The sequence below is a fragment of the Cervus canadensis genome, chromosome 18 (genome assembly GCF_019320065.1).
Source record: "Cervus canadensis isolate Bull #8, Minnesota chromosome 18, ASM1932006v1, whole genome shotgun sequence".
NCBI classification, from domain to species: domain Eukaryota; kingdom Metazoa; phylum Chordata; class Mammalia; order Artiodactyla; family Cervidae; genus Cervus; species Cervus canadensis.
In genome coordinates, this window is record NC_057403.1 from 32,801,549 (window position 1) to 32,815,610 (window position 14,062).

Consider the following 14,062-nt stretch of genomic DNA (forward strand, 5'->3'; position numbering starts at 1 on the left):
ACTGTGGCCTCATTCAAATCCTGCCTTGAGATGCCTCCCAGTGACTCTAACTCTTGACCTTTATTCATTCATTCAATAAATTATCTATTGATCACTAATTATTGGTTGTACATTTACCACAGAGACACTTTTCTAGCCATTGGAAGATAGTAATCATTGAGACAGAGTCCCTAATTTCTTAGAGTTCTCCTTATGGTGTGGGACACAACAGATGAAGAGACAAGATCACTTTACAATGCAGTAATAAAATATGGTGATACTAAGGAGATGTCTAAGGCAATGAGCCCTTTAGACCTGATGGTCAGGGAAGTTCCCATTGAGGAGATGTATTTGAGCTGAGACATGAGAAGGCAACACTTCCCTGATAGTTAAGCTGGTAAAGAATCTGCCTGCAATGCAGGAGACCCCGGATCAATTTCTGGGTTTGGGAGATCCCCTGGAGGAGGGCATGGCAACCCACCCCAGTATTCTTGCCTGGAGAATCGCCATGGACAGAGAAGCCTGGCAGGAGGCTGGAGGCTGCAGTCCATGGGGTCACAAAGAGTCAGACATGACTGAGCGACTAAGCACACATGAGAAGACAATACCTACATAAGAGCAGACAGTAACACGTGAAGTGTATAAAAGGGGCAGGAGTAGGTGATTAAGGAAGATTTGTTCAAAGAGATCTGAGCTGTGAGCCCCATTTCCTAACCTCTAGTCATTTCTTTCCACCGAGAGAAATGCAGGGTACAGACGCCCAGTAGTGAGGGTGAGTTTTCTGACTCTTGAAAGTGCCCCGCAAAAGGAAGTATCAACCTAATCACAGCAGGATCAGACAAGTGACAATTTCCTTGATGCCTTCTCTATTCCCTCCTCCTGATCTAATCTCAGAGGAGCCAGAAAAAAGTGACTCAACTGGAGGCACAGGTTCAGTGGCTGGCAATGACCCAAGTAGAAACCAACAGGAAAAAAAGCAGAAAGTGACCACACTTTCATCCCCACCTGCAGGTTTCCTGTTTGCATCAGGACCAAACTGAAAAAGGAAGAAGCCATAATTTTAAGTTAAAAGTTTTGATTATCACTTTGGACAAACACATTGAGGCTGTGTTTTGACACCCAAGACTGTCCATAAAAGTCTTGGCATCTGACTGAGTTCACCCAAAAGCAGGAAAACAATTTGTCCCACAGACCATTTTAAAGGGAGACTAGAAGAAAAAAGTTAAGCTGCTTTATGACTGTGACCCACAAGTCATGCTTGCTTGACTTTAGGGTTACATAAGATATATGAGACAAGCTTAATATAGGCAGCAACATGGGTTATACCTGAAGTGTACAGAACAGTAGAAGATGCAAAAAGATAAGGATTAAAGTGTATACTATTATGGGGAGGAAAACATTTATCCAGTCACACAGAACCTCGGCATCAGACCTGAGACTAGAGTATAAGCCCCCATCCCCAGAGGCCTTGCCAGGGCTGCTGAGAGCTGTGGCCAGTGACCATGGCCGCTCCTCCACAGGGCCCACTGCAGCTGCTGCATGACGATAGAAGCCTGGCATGTCCTTGGTGTCAGAGAGATGGAGGGGCAGGCAAACACAAGGGAAAACAAACCCAAACAAGAAACATATGCAGAAATGGATATCCAACTAAAGGCTAATTATGGTGTTAAAAAGTAGATCAGATTTAGGAATCATTTTTGTTAACCTGCACTTCCCTTTAACCAAAAAGGCTCACAGGAAGTATGAAGAGTTCTCCATTTGTCTTAAGCTGCCTGTCCCCTCAAGGAGTCTTACGTCTTGATCAAGTGAGAGAGATGAGGCTAGGGCCTTGTTCTTTCTAAGTTGTGAGCAAATAATTGGGTCAGTGAGCAGACAAGATTGTGAAGACAGAGCCTTTTCAGACTTCAGAGTGAAATAGGACAGTAACCCTGAGGACCTCAAGACACCAAGCCCACCCCAGCAGTCCTGGCCCACGGGACCCACACAGAGGAGGACCCTGGGTGAGAACCTGCAGAAATCACAGGCTTACCATTATAAAGGCCCTTAGAGCAAAATGTGTATAAGACTCAGAACACAGTAGTTGCTCCATACATGAGCAGTGATTTTTCTTACTATTACAAGACGACTCCAGTTCTGAACTTATCCCTTATGTGGAGTTTGCTACTTAACCTCTGTGCTTCATGTAGCTCCCACATCTATCAAATAGGGGCAACCACCCCACAGGATTGTTGAAGATAAGATAGGTTTGCTCTTAGGAAGAAAAGCTATGGCAAACCTAGATAGCATATTAAAAAGAAGAGACATGACATTACCAACAAAGGTCCATACAGTCAAAGCTACATTTTTTCCAGTAGTCATGTATGGATGTGAGAATTGGACCATAATGAAAGCTGAGAGCCAAAGAATTGATGCTTTTGAACTGTGGTGTTGGAGAAGACTCTTGAGAGTCCCTTGGACTGCAAGGAGATCAAACCAGTCAATCCTAAGGAAATCAATCCTGAATGTTCATTGGAAGGGCTAATGTTGAAGCTGAAGCTCCAATACTTTGGCCACCTGAAGCAAAGAACTGACTCATTGGAAAAGACCTTGATGCTTGGAAAGATTGAAGGCTGGAGGAGAAGGGGACGACAGAGGATTAGATGGTTCGATGGCATCATTGACTCAATGGACATTAGTTGGAGCAAGCTCTGAGAATTGGTGATGGACAGGGAAGCCTGGAGAGCTGCAGTCCATGGGGTCGCAAAGAGTTGGACATGACTGAATGACTGAATTGAACTGAACAAACACCAAGTGAACCAAGAAATAGAAAGTGAAGCTAAAGTAAGCCTGGTTCCTCTGTCTATATATCTCTCTCTGGACCCAAATGTCCCTTTGTTTCTGCTTCTCTATGTATGTCATTTTTTTCTCCTTTACCTTAGATTTGTCTTTCCCTACTTTTCTACCCAAATCTTACAAAACAGTCAACCCAGTGCCCCACATACCCATACTCTCAGTTAACATTCATCTCTGTCTCTAGGTGTAGTGCATTAAATGGTAACTCTAAAAGGATGTGCCTGTGTCCTAAAATCCAGACCCTGTGGATGATACCTTACTTAGAAAAACAGTCTTCACAGTTGTAATTAAGTAAAGCGTCTCAAGATGAGATTATCCTCAATTACCCAGGTGGACCCTTAAATCCACTGACTTTGTAAGAGAGAGAATAGGAGAAGACACAGACACATAAAGGGGAAGCAGCAGTGAGACCACAAAAGCAAAGCCTGAAGAAATGTGGCCAAGGAAGCCAAGGACCACCAACAGCCATCAGAAACTGGAAGGGGCAAGGAAGAATTCTCTCCAGAGCTGCCAAAGCAAGTGCAGCCCTGTCTATGTCTTGACTTCAGACTTCTGGCCTCCAGCCTGTGAGAGAATTATTTCTATTGCAGGAAGCCAGCTGGTTATTGGTGGTTTGTTGCAGCAGCCATAAGAAACAACTACACTAAGTTTTCATTCCAAATCCCTGGGAGGGAAAATCTAACTGGTTTAGGCTAACTCACATACAACAACATATCCACTGAGCCCATTCACTTCTGCTAGAGAGATGGGTCACACTGGAAGAACATGACTGCCAGGGCCACTCCTGTGTGGAGGGTGACTGTCAGTTCTCCAGGAAGTGAAGGAGGGCTGGGCAGAAAGCCATTTACTACATACGAGTTCTCCAAACATCCAGGTGCCAGACTTCATTTTTCAAATCTTTTTCCCTTCATCTCCACATCTTGTTCATTGACTATTTTTGGACCAGCTCTCCCTGCCTTCAATTTTTCACTTCTCAGTTCAGTTCAGTCGCTCAGTCGTGTCCGACTCTTTGCAACCCCAAGAATCGCAGCACACCAGGCCTCCCTGTCCATCACCAACTCCCAGAGTTTACTCAAACTCATGCCCATCGAGTTGGTGATGCCATCCAGCCATCTCTTCCTCTGTTGTCCCCTTCTCTTCCTGCCCCCAATCCCTCCCAGCATCAGGGTCTTTTCCAATAAGTCAACTTTTCGCATGAGGTAGCCAAAGTATTGGAGTTTCAGCTTCAACATCAGTCCTTCCAGTGAACACCCAGGATTGATCTCCTTTAGGATGGACTGGCTGAATCTCCTTGCAGTCCAAGGGACTCTCAAGAGTCTTCTCCAACACCACAATTCAAAAGCATCAATTCTCTGGCATTCAGCTTTCTTCACAGTCCAACTCTCACATCCACACAAGACCACTGGAAAAACCACAATCTTGACTAGACGGATCTTTGTTGGCAAAGTAATGTCTCTGCTTTTTAATATGCTGTCTAGGTTGGTCATAACTTTCCTTCCAAGGAGTAAGCGTCTTTTAATTTCATTGCTGCAATCACCATCTGCAGTGATTTTGGAGCCCCAAAAAATAAAGTCTGACACTGCTTCCACTGTTTCCCCTCTCTGCAAATCTTCCCACTTCTAACTCCCCTGCCACCATTCTATCTCAAGCCAGTATCATATCTTGCCTGGTTTGCTGCCACAGTACTTGCTGAGTTTCAAGTCAACTCAAAACGCATATACTGAGGCACCTCAGGTGCCACCGTCAGCTCAGAGGGATGTCTCAGGTTATTTTAAATCGTCATGGAAATTATAGCAACATTTGTCAGAAACTACTAGCTTGAGATAGTTCAGTTTTGATATTAGTTTATTTTACTGTTTCCAAAGACCAAATCTTTTCAAAGGTGGTTTTTAGTAATTGCTGTGATGAAAGCAAGCACCACTTGAAAATCAGTGTGTAGCAGAAAATAAGACTGGTGGTGGCCGACATGATTCCAAGGCTTGAGAAGGTGTGCAGTGTTCAACAAGCACTAAATTGTTAGAACAGAAGTGCTTATTAAGCTATTTGGATGTGTTTACTTAATAAATGGAGTTGTTAGTTATTCCTTTTGGCCCAGGCATGCTGTGAAACAACTGCTAAGACACCAAAATATTGCTCACTTTTCATTCTTATTTTACCAAGAGTAGGAGATGGAACCAACTCCCATTTCAAAGATGAGCCAAGCATCATTAATGCCCCTGGAGAAGGCTAGCTGGATTCTTCTGAAAAGACTGACTTTCTGAGACTGTCTATTGGTCACTTAGGAAGTATTTGTTTCCTCTCATGGGACTGTCTAGTATGTTCAAGTCAACTCAGAAAGCATATAATGAGCATTAAGAAAAAAACCACGAGACTGAGGAAACCTAGGTTTGAGACTCAGTTCTATCATCTATTACCTTCATGTCCTGAGGCCAGTGGCTTCATCTTTCTGAACCTCGGTTTCTACAGCTATTAAAGGGTGTAATGTAGTCACTCAAAAAAAAAGTATTTATGAGCCTACTCTGTGTTCATCATTGTTCTATACTGTGAAGCAATGTTCTCAACCTTTTATTTCATTATGCTCCTCTAAGTGAAAGTAAAATTCGCTCAGTCATGTCTGACTCTTTGCAACCCCATGGACTGTACAGTCCAGGGAATTCTCTAGGCCAGAATACTGGAGCGGGTAGCCTTTCCCTTCTCCAGGGGATCTTCCCAACCCAGGGATCGAATCCAGGTCTCCTGCATTGCAGGTGGATTCTTTACCAGCTGAGCCACAAGGGAAGCCCTTGCTCCTCTAAGGAGACTTTTTTGGTCCTAATTCTGCCTCCCAAATTTGAATGCCATATATATACTGCATATTTGTGTACTACACATAAATCTATGCTATATACATAAGAAGAGTGAGATAATTGACTCCTCAAGAGTGAGATAATTTTGCCCCCTGGGGATAATATCATCCCTGTTGAGAATGTACACCCTAAGGGAAGAGAGGATATTTCTGCTGTCACAAAACATGTATTCTAGCATGAGAAGTTGGACAAGAAATAAACAAACAAAATAAATGTGTCAGATGTGAAAAGTGCTTGAAACAGTATAACAGGGCGCTCTGCTGGAGAATGACTGAGGGGATGAGCCAGAGGCCTCTCTGAAGAGGCGACTCCAGGGGTAAGAGCTGAATGACAACAGGGGCAGCCAGGCATCTCCACAGGAGGAGCCTCTAGTGTGTGGTCCTCTGCTGGGCACCAGCTGGGTGAGTGGCAGCAGAAGGGTGGAGAACACCGGAGACTAGTTTTCAAGACTGAGTTATACAGCAGAGAAAAACATCTTGGAAATAGTAAGTTGCTGAATGAATGGGAGGGATTATTATGTGCAAAGGAATGCTTTTAGGCATTATTTAGGCAGAAAATACTAAGCCCTGGCCCCTGCTATCAAAAGAGTTGTTTTTGAAAAACAGATGAAGAAGATGGGTTCTGGTAAAAGGTTTAAACAACCAAAGATATGAGATATATATCTATCTAGATATAGAGAACTAGAAGAAACAGAATCATTAGAAGTAAATAGATGGTACCCAACATTTCTGAAGTGCTTACTATGTGCTTCTGTGCAGAGTGCTTTATACACAAACTCTCACAGTCCCATGGGGTTATTCTATTTCATTTCACAAGTGAGGAACAGAAGCTCACAAAGCATAAGTGCCTTGCCCCAAATCACACAGGTAGTAAGTGGCAGGACTTAGGTCTGTCTGACTTGGATCTAAGGTCTTAACCAAGATGACACAACTCCCACTTTCCCCTCCGGTTCTTTGTGGCATGCCATCTCCCGTGCCTGCCCCTCTAATATCAGTGATTTATAGTTATTCAGTTAGTAGAACTGAACTTCTCCTGCTAGAACATCAGACTCAGCTCAACAATTAAAAGACTAATTACACTGCTATTACAGGGCCTTGGAATAAAAAACTGTCCACACCATGTTTAATCACCCACTGTTTTTTGCTTGTAGGGGAGAAATATATCTTATCGCGGGTCCTGAGGATGACTTCATGCCCTTAGTAAATACAGTCAATGTCTGGGTTGGAAGCAAATTTAAAATCAGATTTTATTCTATCTCGGACCTCCTAAAAATGCAAATCCAAGAATGGTCAACAGAAATATAGTGCTAGTGATTAACTGTCAAGAGGAGACCCAAAGACCAACACTTGTCAAGAGAAGAAAATAGACACTTGCTGTGTCTGTAGGCCATGAGACATAATTGAAGAAATAGTAGATGAGAAACCCCAGGATCTAGGACTGATTCATGATATGGAAGTGTCATGTGGCTCTGGAAAAGTGTGTGGTAGAGAAGATCTATAGTTTAAAAGAGGTGGAGCCAGAGCTAGTCTGTGAAAGATTCCTCCCATCATTGGGCATGGGCAATCAATTGTAAGCAGAGCTTTTGCTTCTTGTCAATATCCTGGCAAAGTAAAAATCATCTATTAGGAAAACAGTTGATAATGCAGTTACACAATTAGAGATGCACTATTTTTTTTTTCCTTTCTTTGATGAAAATCTCACAAAATAGAATTCCTGTTTTTGTAGGATCCAGAGGTATAGCAGTACAACAAAGAGTGGATATGTCTGCGTGTGAGATAGCAAACAGATACGTAAGCAACTATCAATAGTAAACATACCAGTTTACATTAGACGTGCCAGAGGGGGAAAAAAGAACAACTATCTATTCCCTCTAAAAAATTATACTAGAAAATCACTGGGAGAGAAGGGATATAGACAAGCAAATATTAATGTACAACACGTCATAAAATAAATAGCACTGTAAAATTCATAAAAACATTCAACAAACACAAGAGTGGTTAAGAAGAGCATGACGATGGTTGGCTGCAATTGTCATGAAAGTTTTAAGGGAGGTTGAATTTAAAGGCGCTGTTGAAAGACAAGTAAAATTCTGATTCACTTACTAATAGGTTCTTTGATGGATTCATCAAACATTGTATGGAATCCTCAATCTAGAACAGATCATGCCTAAAGCAACCTAAAATGTCCATCAACAATGGAAAGGAAATATTATACAATAGAATATTACTCAGCCATAAAAAGGGATGAAATTGTGCCACTTGCAGAGATGTGGATGGACCTAGAGACTGTCATACAGAGTGAAGTAAGTCAGAAAGAGAAAAACAAACATTGTATATTAATAATATAGCTTATATGTGGAATCTAGAAAATGGTACAGATGAACTTATTTTCTTTCTTTTTTTTTTCCATTTATTTTTATTAGTTGGAGGCTAATTACTTTACAATATTGTAGTGGTTTTTGCCATAGATTGACATGAATCAGCCATGGATTTACATGTATTCCCCATCCCGATCCCCCCTCCTGCCTCCCTCCCTACCCCATCCCTCTGGGTCTTCCCAGTGCACCAGCCCTGAGCACTTGTCTCATGCATCCAACCTGGCCTGGTGATCTGTTTCACCCTTGATAATATACATGTTTCGATGCTGTTCTCTCAAAACATCCCACCCTCACCTTCTCCCACAGAGTCCAAAAGTCTGTTCTGTACATCTGTGTCCCTTTGAGATGAACTTATTTTCAAAGCAGAAACAGATCCAGATGTAGAGAACAAAGATATGGATATCAAGGGGAGAAGGGAGGTGGGATGAATAGGGAGACTGGGATTTGACACATACCCATTACTATGTATAAAATAGATTGCTAATGAGAACCTACTGTGTAGCACAGGGAACTCCACTCACTGCTCTGTGGTGACCTAAGTGGGCAGGAAATCCAGAAAAGAGGGGTATATGTATACATGTAACTGATTCACTTCGCTGTATGGCAGAAACCAACCCAACATTGTAAAGACCATTACACGCCAATAAAAATTCTTTAAAAATTTTGTTCTGATAATTATATCCTTTTACCGAACAGAAAGGAATGTATAAGAACTCATACATTCATTCATTTAAGCCCAAATTTCTCAAGCACCTAGGTATCCAAGACTGTATCAATTGTGTCTGATACTAGGAACAAGAGAGGAAAATTCTCAGGCATTAATTTTCCAGCTAGACTAAACATCATAGGGTACAGCCTCCAGGCTAATGACAAAAAGGGAAAGGAGCCACAAGGAGGCAGACACTGAGCCAGTGGTCTTTCATTAGCTGTCCAGGCTAACTCTTGGGAAGAAACAAGACAAGAAAGTCCAATTTAAAAGTACCCGTTGCCCTTGTCTTCTCATTAGACCAACTCTGAGGCTTCAGAGAGCCCTTAGCCCCAGGCCTCATTAGGAAAGCAGATGGCCATATCAGAGGGGTTAATAGCAGCCAAGGATGACCCTGACATGACTTTTGGTCCTAGCTGCTGACAGTCTGGAGGTGGTTATGACTTTGAAAACTGAGGGCAACAACTTTTGGTGGGGAATGAACAACAAGGTAAAATCTAAAAGTATGCTAGAATTTAAGGAGATAATCCACCTACAGAGACAGGAGAAGCAAAAATTTAAAAGAGTAGTAGCAACATGGCTGACTATTTATATAATCAAATATTACACGCCTACACTAACAAAGGTAGTCATGGCATGGATAGTACACCAAAAATTAGTATTTTGAAATATCCTTAGCTATTCTACTAATGTGGACAAAACCTAGTATAGGAACATGACTGACATGTACGTGGTGGACAGTGCTGTGTGTGCTGTGTGCTTCTTGAGAGCCAAAACGAAGATGAGGACATTGAGTCTAAGTCTGCATGGATTAAGTGAAATTATTAATATATGATGTGTTCTATGTGTTCTTCCTGTTTCTCACCAACTGTCCTGGTCTGTCAGTGTCTGCACACCACCACCTAAACTCTTAATAAACAGCCCTTACCTCTGTTGCTGGCAACACAGTTATCAAAAGCATGTGAGACCGAAGGACTCTATACTGTGGACAAATGGGATCCCCAAAGAGTGCGAGAACACTGGTGGTTTGGTGGTTTGGTTACAGTTGTTGCTCTTATCGGGTGAGCTGCGGTTGTTTCCCGTCCCAGAATCACAGTGTTTGCTCCACTCTCATAAAACAGTTTCATTACTTAGGAGATCAGGAAATGAAAAGTTTCCAAACCAGTGGTGACAATTTCTGCACAATCTCTGCCTTTCCCCATAACAGAGCTGCAAACAGCTCAATATGCCTAAATATGCAAAAAACAGCAATGACCTTCCCGACTGATTAATCCAATGACTTATCCAAAGTCTTGGGTGTGAGCATTCTCAGACCCGTGGCCCCTGCTTTCCCCATTCTTGTCTCTGCATCTCTGTTAGCCCTTCTCTGTCTAGTGTTGGGCACAAATTTGGTCCCTGACCTAGATGGCCTTACGCATTCCTCAGCAGACTGCCCAAGAGACTTTCACAAATTCCTTGTGCACTTTAAATTTTAATAATGAAGACTATAGACTTACATAAATAATTTGCAAACAGAATTTGAAAGCTAATTTCTTTTGCTCATTAAAATTTAGGATAGCCATATTATACATCAGGCATAATAGACTCAGTTCACATCTTGCGACATGGACAACTGGCTCTCCCAGGCAGGAAATAATTTAATTTACATATAAACGCCATTCCCACAGTGTGACAAAAGCTCTCTGTGGTAAAGAAGTTTGAAGTACTTGAAGTTAAGTCAGTGAATTTAGAAAGGGTTGGTGACTGAAGTGCAAAACAAAGAGTTGAGAGGCTAACACCTTGACTGCAGCTCTGGGAGAAACCCCGAACCACTCCTGCCCCACGGAAACTGTGAGACAACAGATGCTGTGGTTTTCAGCCACAAAAAAAGAAAAGGAAAAGGAAAATGAGTGGATGTTTTGTTAAACACCCACATACACTTCTGGGAAAGGATATTTTCTCCTCACCTTATTTTCCCCTCTCTTTTCTAACTTGATACAAACTATGCGGCAAATGAACTGGTCCTATTCATTCTAGACTTGAAGCCATGTACATAGCTCTTTTTCCCAGCTAAAGTCATGACCGGGAGAGGTACACATACCCAGGGAGGTGTGCACATCACTTGTGCAGGCACACACGTGCATGTGCATGCACGCACATACATGCACATATCATTTCATTTCATTTATTTTTGGGGGGAGGATTTAAGAAAACACCCATTTATTTTGAGATAAATAAATTCTCCAAAACCATTAAACATAGAATAAGGGAACTAATATTTAATATGGGAAATGAGGTCATTTGGAGCTAGCCCCAGAAAAGCCTTGAATTCCACATCAAGAAATTTAAACATTATTAAATTGATAAAGCCACTATGGAAGACAGTACAGAGATTCCTTAAAAAACTAGGAATAAAACCATCATATGACCCAGCAATCCCACTCCTAGGCATATGCCCTGAGGAAACCAAAATTGAAAAAGACACACGTATCCCACTGTTCATTGCAGCACTATTTACAATAGCTAGAACATGGAAGCAACCTAGATGTCCATCGACAGATGAATAAATAAAGAAGTTGTGGTACATATACACAATAGAATATTATTCAGCCATAAAAAGGAATGCATTTGAGTCAGTTCTAATGAGGTGGATGAACCTAGAGCCTATTATACAGAGTGAAGTAAGTCAGAAAGAGAAAAATAAATATTGTATACTAACACATATATACAGAATCTAGAAAGATGGTACTGAAGAATTTATTTGCAGGGCAGCAATGAAGAAACAGACATAGAGAACACACCTATGGACATGAGGAGAGGGGAGAAGAGGGTGAGATGTATGGAGAGAGTAACATGGAAACTTACACTACCATATGTAAAATAGACAGCCAAGGGGAATTTTCTGTATATCTCAGGAAACTCAAACAGGGGCTCTGCATCAACCTAGAAGGGAGGGATGGGGAGGAGGATGGGAGGGAGGTTCAAGAGGGAGGGGATATATGTACACCTATGGCTGATTCATGTTGAAGTTTGACAGAAAACAACAAAATTCTGTAAAGCAATAATCATTCAATTTAAAAATAAATTTTTTTAAAAAAGAAATTTAAACATAGTGTGTGTGTGATGGAATACCATTTTGAGATTTCTAAAGATGGGGTTGATGTTGAACCAACAGTTAACTGATAGGAAGAAGGAAGTGAAGAGGAAAGGAAGTGCAATCAGAGAGACTAGTTAGGGAACTGTGGTTACAGTTTAAGGAAAAAATAACACAGTTAACCAGAGATCACTTGAATCAGATAAGGGGGAAAGTACACAGCTACTAGGGTAGACGCACCTTAGTAATTGATGGCTAGTCAGGTGGAAGATGGAGAAGAAACAGTAGATGCAGTTTCCAGTCTTTGTGACTGTGTGTGTGATGATGGCATTAATTGTGTTAGAAAATACAGAAGAGAACACAAGTTTGAGGAGAAGAAGGGTAATTATATGCTCACATTTTTAAAAGTTTGCTTATACTACTGTTATGACATGATGAAAATGACACTTCACCTGTGATCTTCCTCCTCAAATTCCATAACTCCAGTCTAAAGATGAGAAAAACATCAGACAAATTCCAATTGAGGGACATCTACAATATACATGGCCATGCATGAATGGTCAGTGGCTCAGTCATGTCCAACTCTTTGCGACCCCCATGGACTGTGGCCCACTAGTCTCCTCTGTCCATGGAAACTTCCAGGAAGAATATTGGAGCAGGTTGCCATTTCTGCCCCATATACATGGCCAGGGTTTCTCAAAACTGTCAAGATCATCTAAAACAAAGTCTGAAAAACTGTCAAAGCAGAGAAAAGCCCATGTAAACAGGATTACTAAATTTAATGGGTGGCATGCTGGAACAGAAAAGGTCATTTGGTAAAAACTAAGGAAATCTGAGTAAGTGATATACTTTAGCTTATTGTTCTAAAAAATAAAATTTGTTCAAAGTTTGCTTATTAAACTTTAATTAAAGTTAGCATTTGATATTTCTAACCCATCACAGGAGCAAGGGGCCCAGGGAACCAGGAAGTTCTTATTCCCCACCCACAAATACTTCATTACATTAGATCTCATCCCTGATAATTCTGTCACCTCCCCACCATCCACCTGAATGAGAAAACTGAGATGGAGGACAGAAAATCATCACCTACCCTTAAAAGCTAGACTTTCTGGTACAGTGTGGTACATGTGTGCTCAGTCTTGTTGAATTCTTTGCAATCCCATGAACTGCAGCCTGCCAGGCTCCTCTGTCCATGAGACTTCCCAGGCAATAATACAGGACTGGGTTGACATTTCCTTCTCCAGGGAATCTTCCCCATCCATGGATCAAACCCACATCTCTAGCATCTCCTGCATTGCCAAGCAGATTCTTTACCACTGTGCGAAGACTTTCTAGTAGTAATGCTGAAATTCAGAAAGGGTATATATGGGTGAGATAGCAATGTGACAAGAGAGGGCAAAGCAGGCCAGAGAAGAGCACTTCATTTTCCAGCGGCTGTGTTCAGGTTGCAAACACACCATGATCACATACCTTAAACCTCTGTGCTTTTGGATTTCATCCAACAGACGTTTACTGAATGGTTAGACAGGCTGTGTACTGTTAGGTGCGAGCCACATGGGGAGGAATATGCCACAGCTCCTGCCTGTAAGATGACCACAGTCTATACCAGAGATAGGATGGCAAATGACGATAGTACATTGTCAGAAGAGGGGTGTTAGAATTGGGAAGAAAAATCATTTGGGAAGGGGATGAAGAGTTAACAATGAATTTTACTTAGGGTAAATTTTACTTAGATGGTAAGGGAGAGTCACACCAAAAACAGAGCTTAATACTGGGGCTCCAGAGATAAGTAGGCTCATGCCATGTGAAGTGGGAGGATTCAGCATTTGCAAAGACATGGCCACATTCAACTGTATGGTGTACTTGAGGAAGTGGCAGCCAGAGTTTCAGATACGGACTTTCTCCCTGTGGTCTGTGAGAAAGGTCAATCAGGGAGGAGAAGGGCTAAAGTGAGGGAGACCAGGTAAGAAGCTACTGTAATGATTCCAGCTGGAGATGAAGAAATCTACAATCAGGAGGAAATATAAAAACATGCTCAACCCTCCTACCTTCTCATTCTTCTAGCAACATTCAAGCAAAAGAACCTGAGTCCCTGATGTCTTCTGCTCTTGGCAATGCAGGACGGCCTGATATTTGTTTCTCGAGCAGCTAGTGGCTAGAGGTTGGCCTCCTCTCATTAGAGAACCCTGAGGTGCAGGCCCATGCCTGTTTCAGAATTCACCAAGGAACTCCACACGCACCCCCACCAT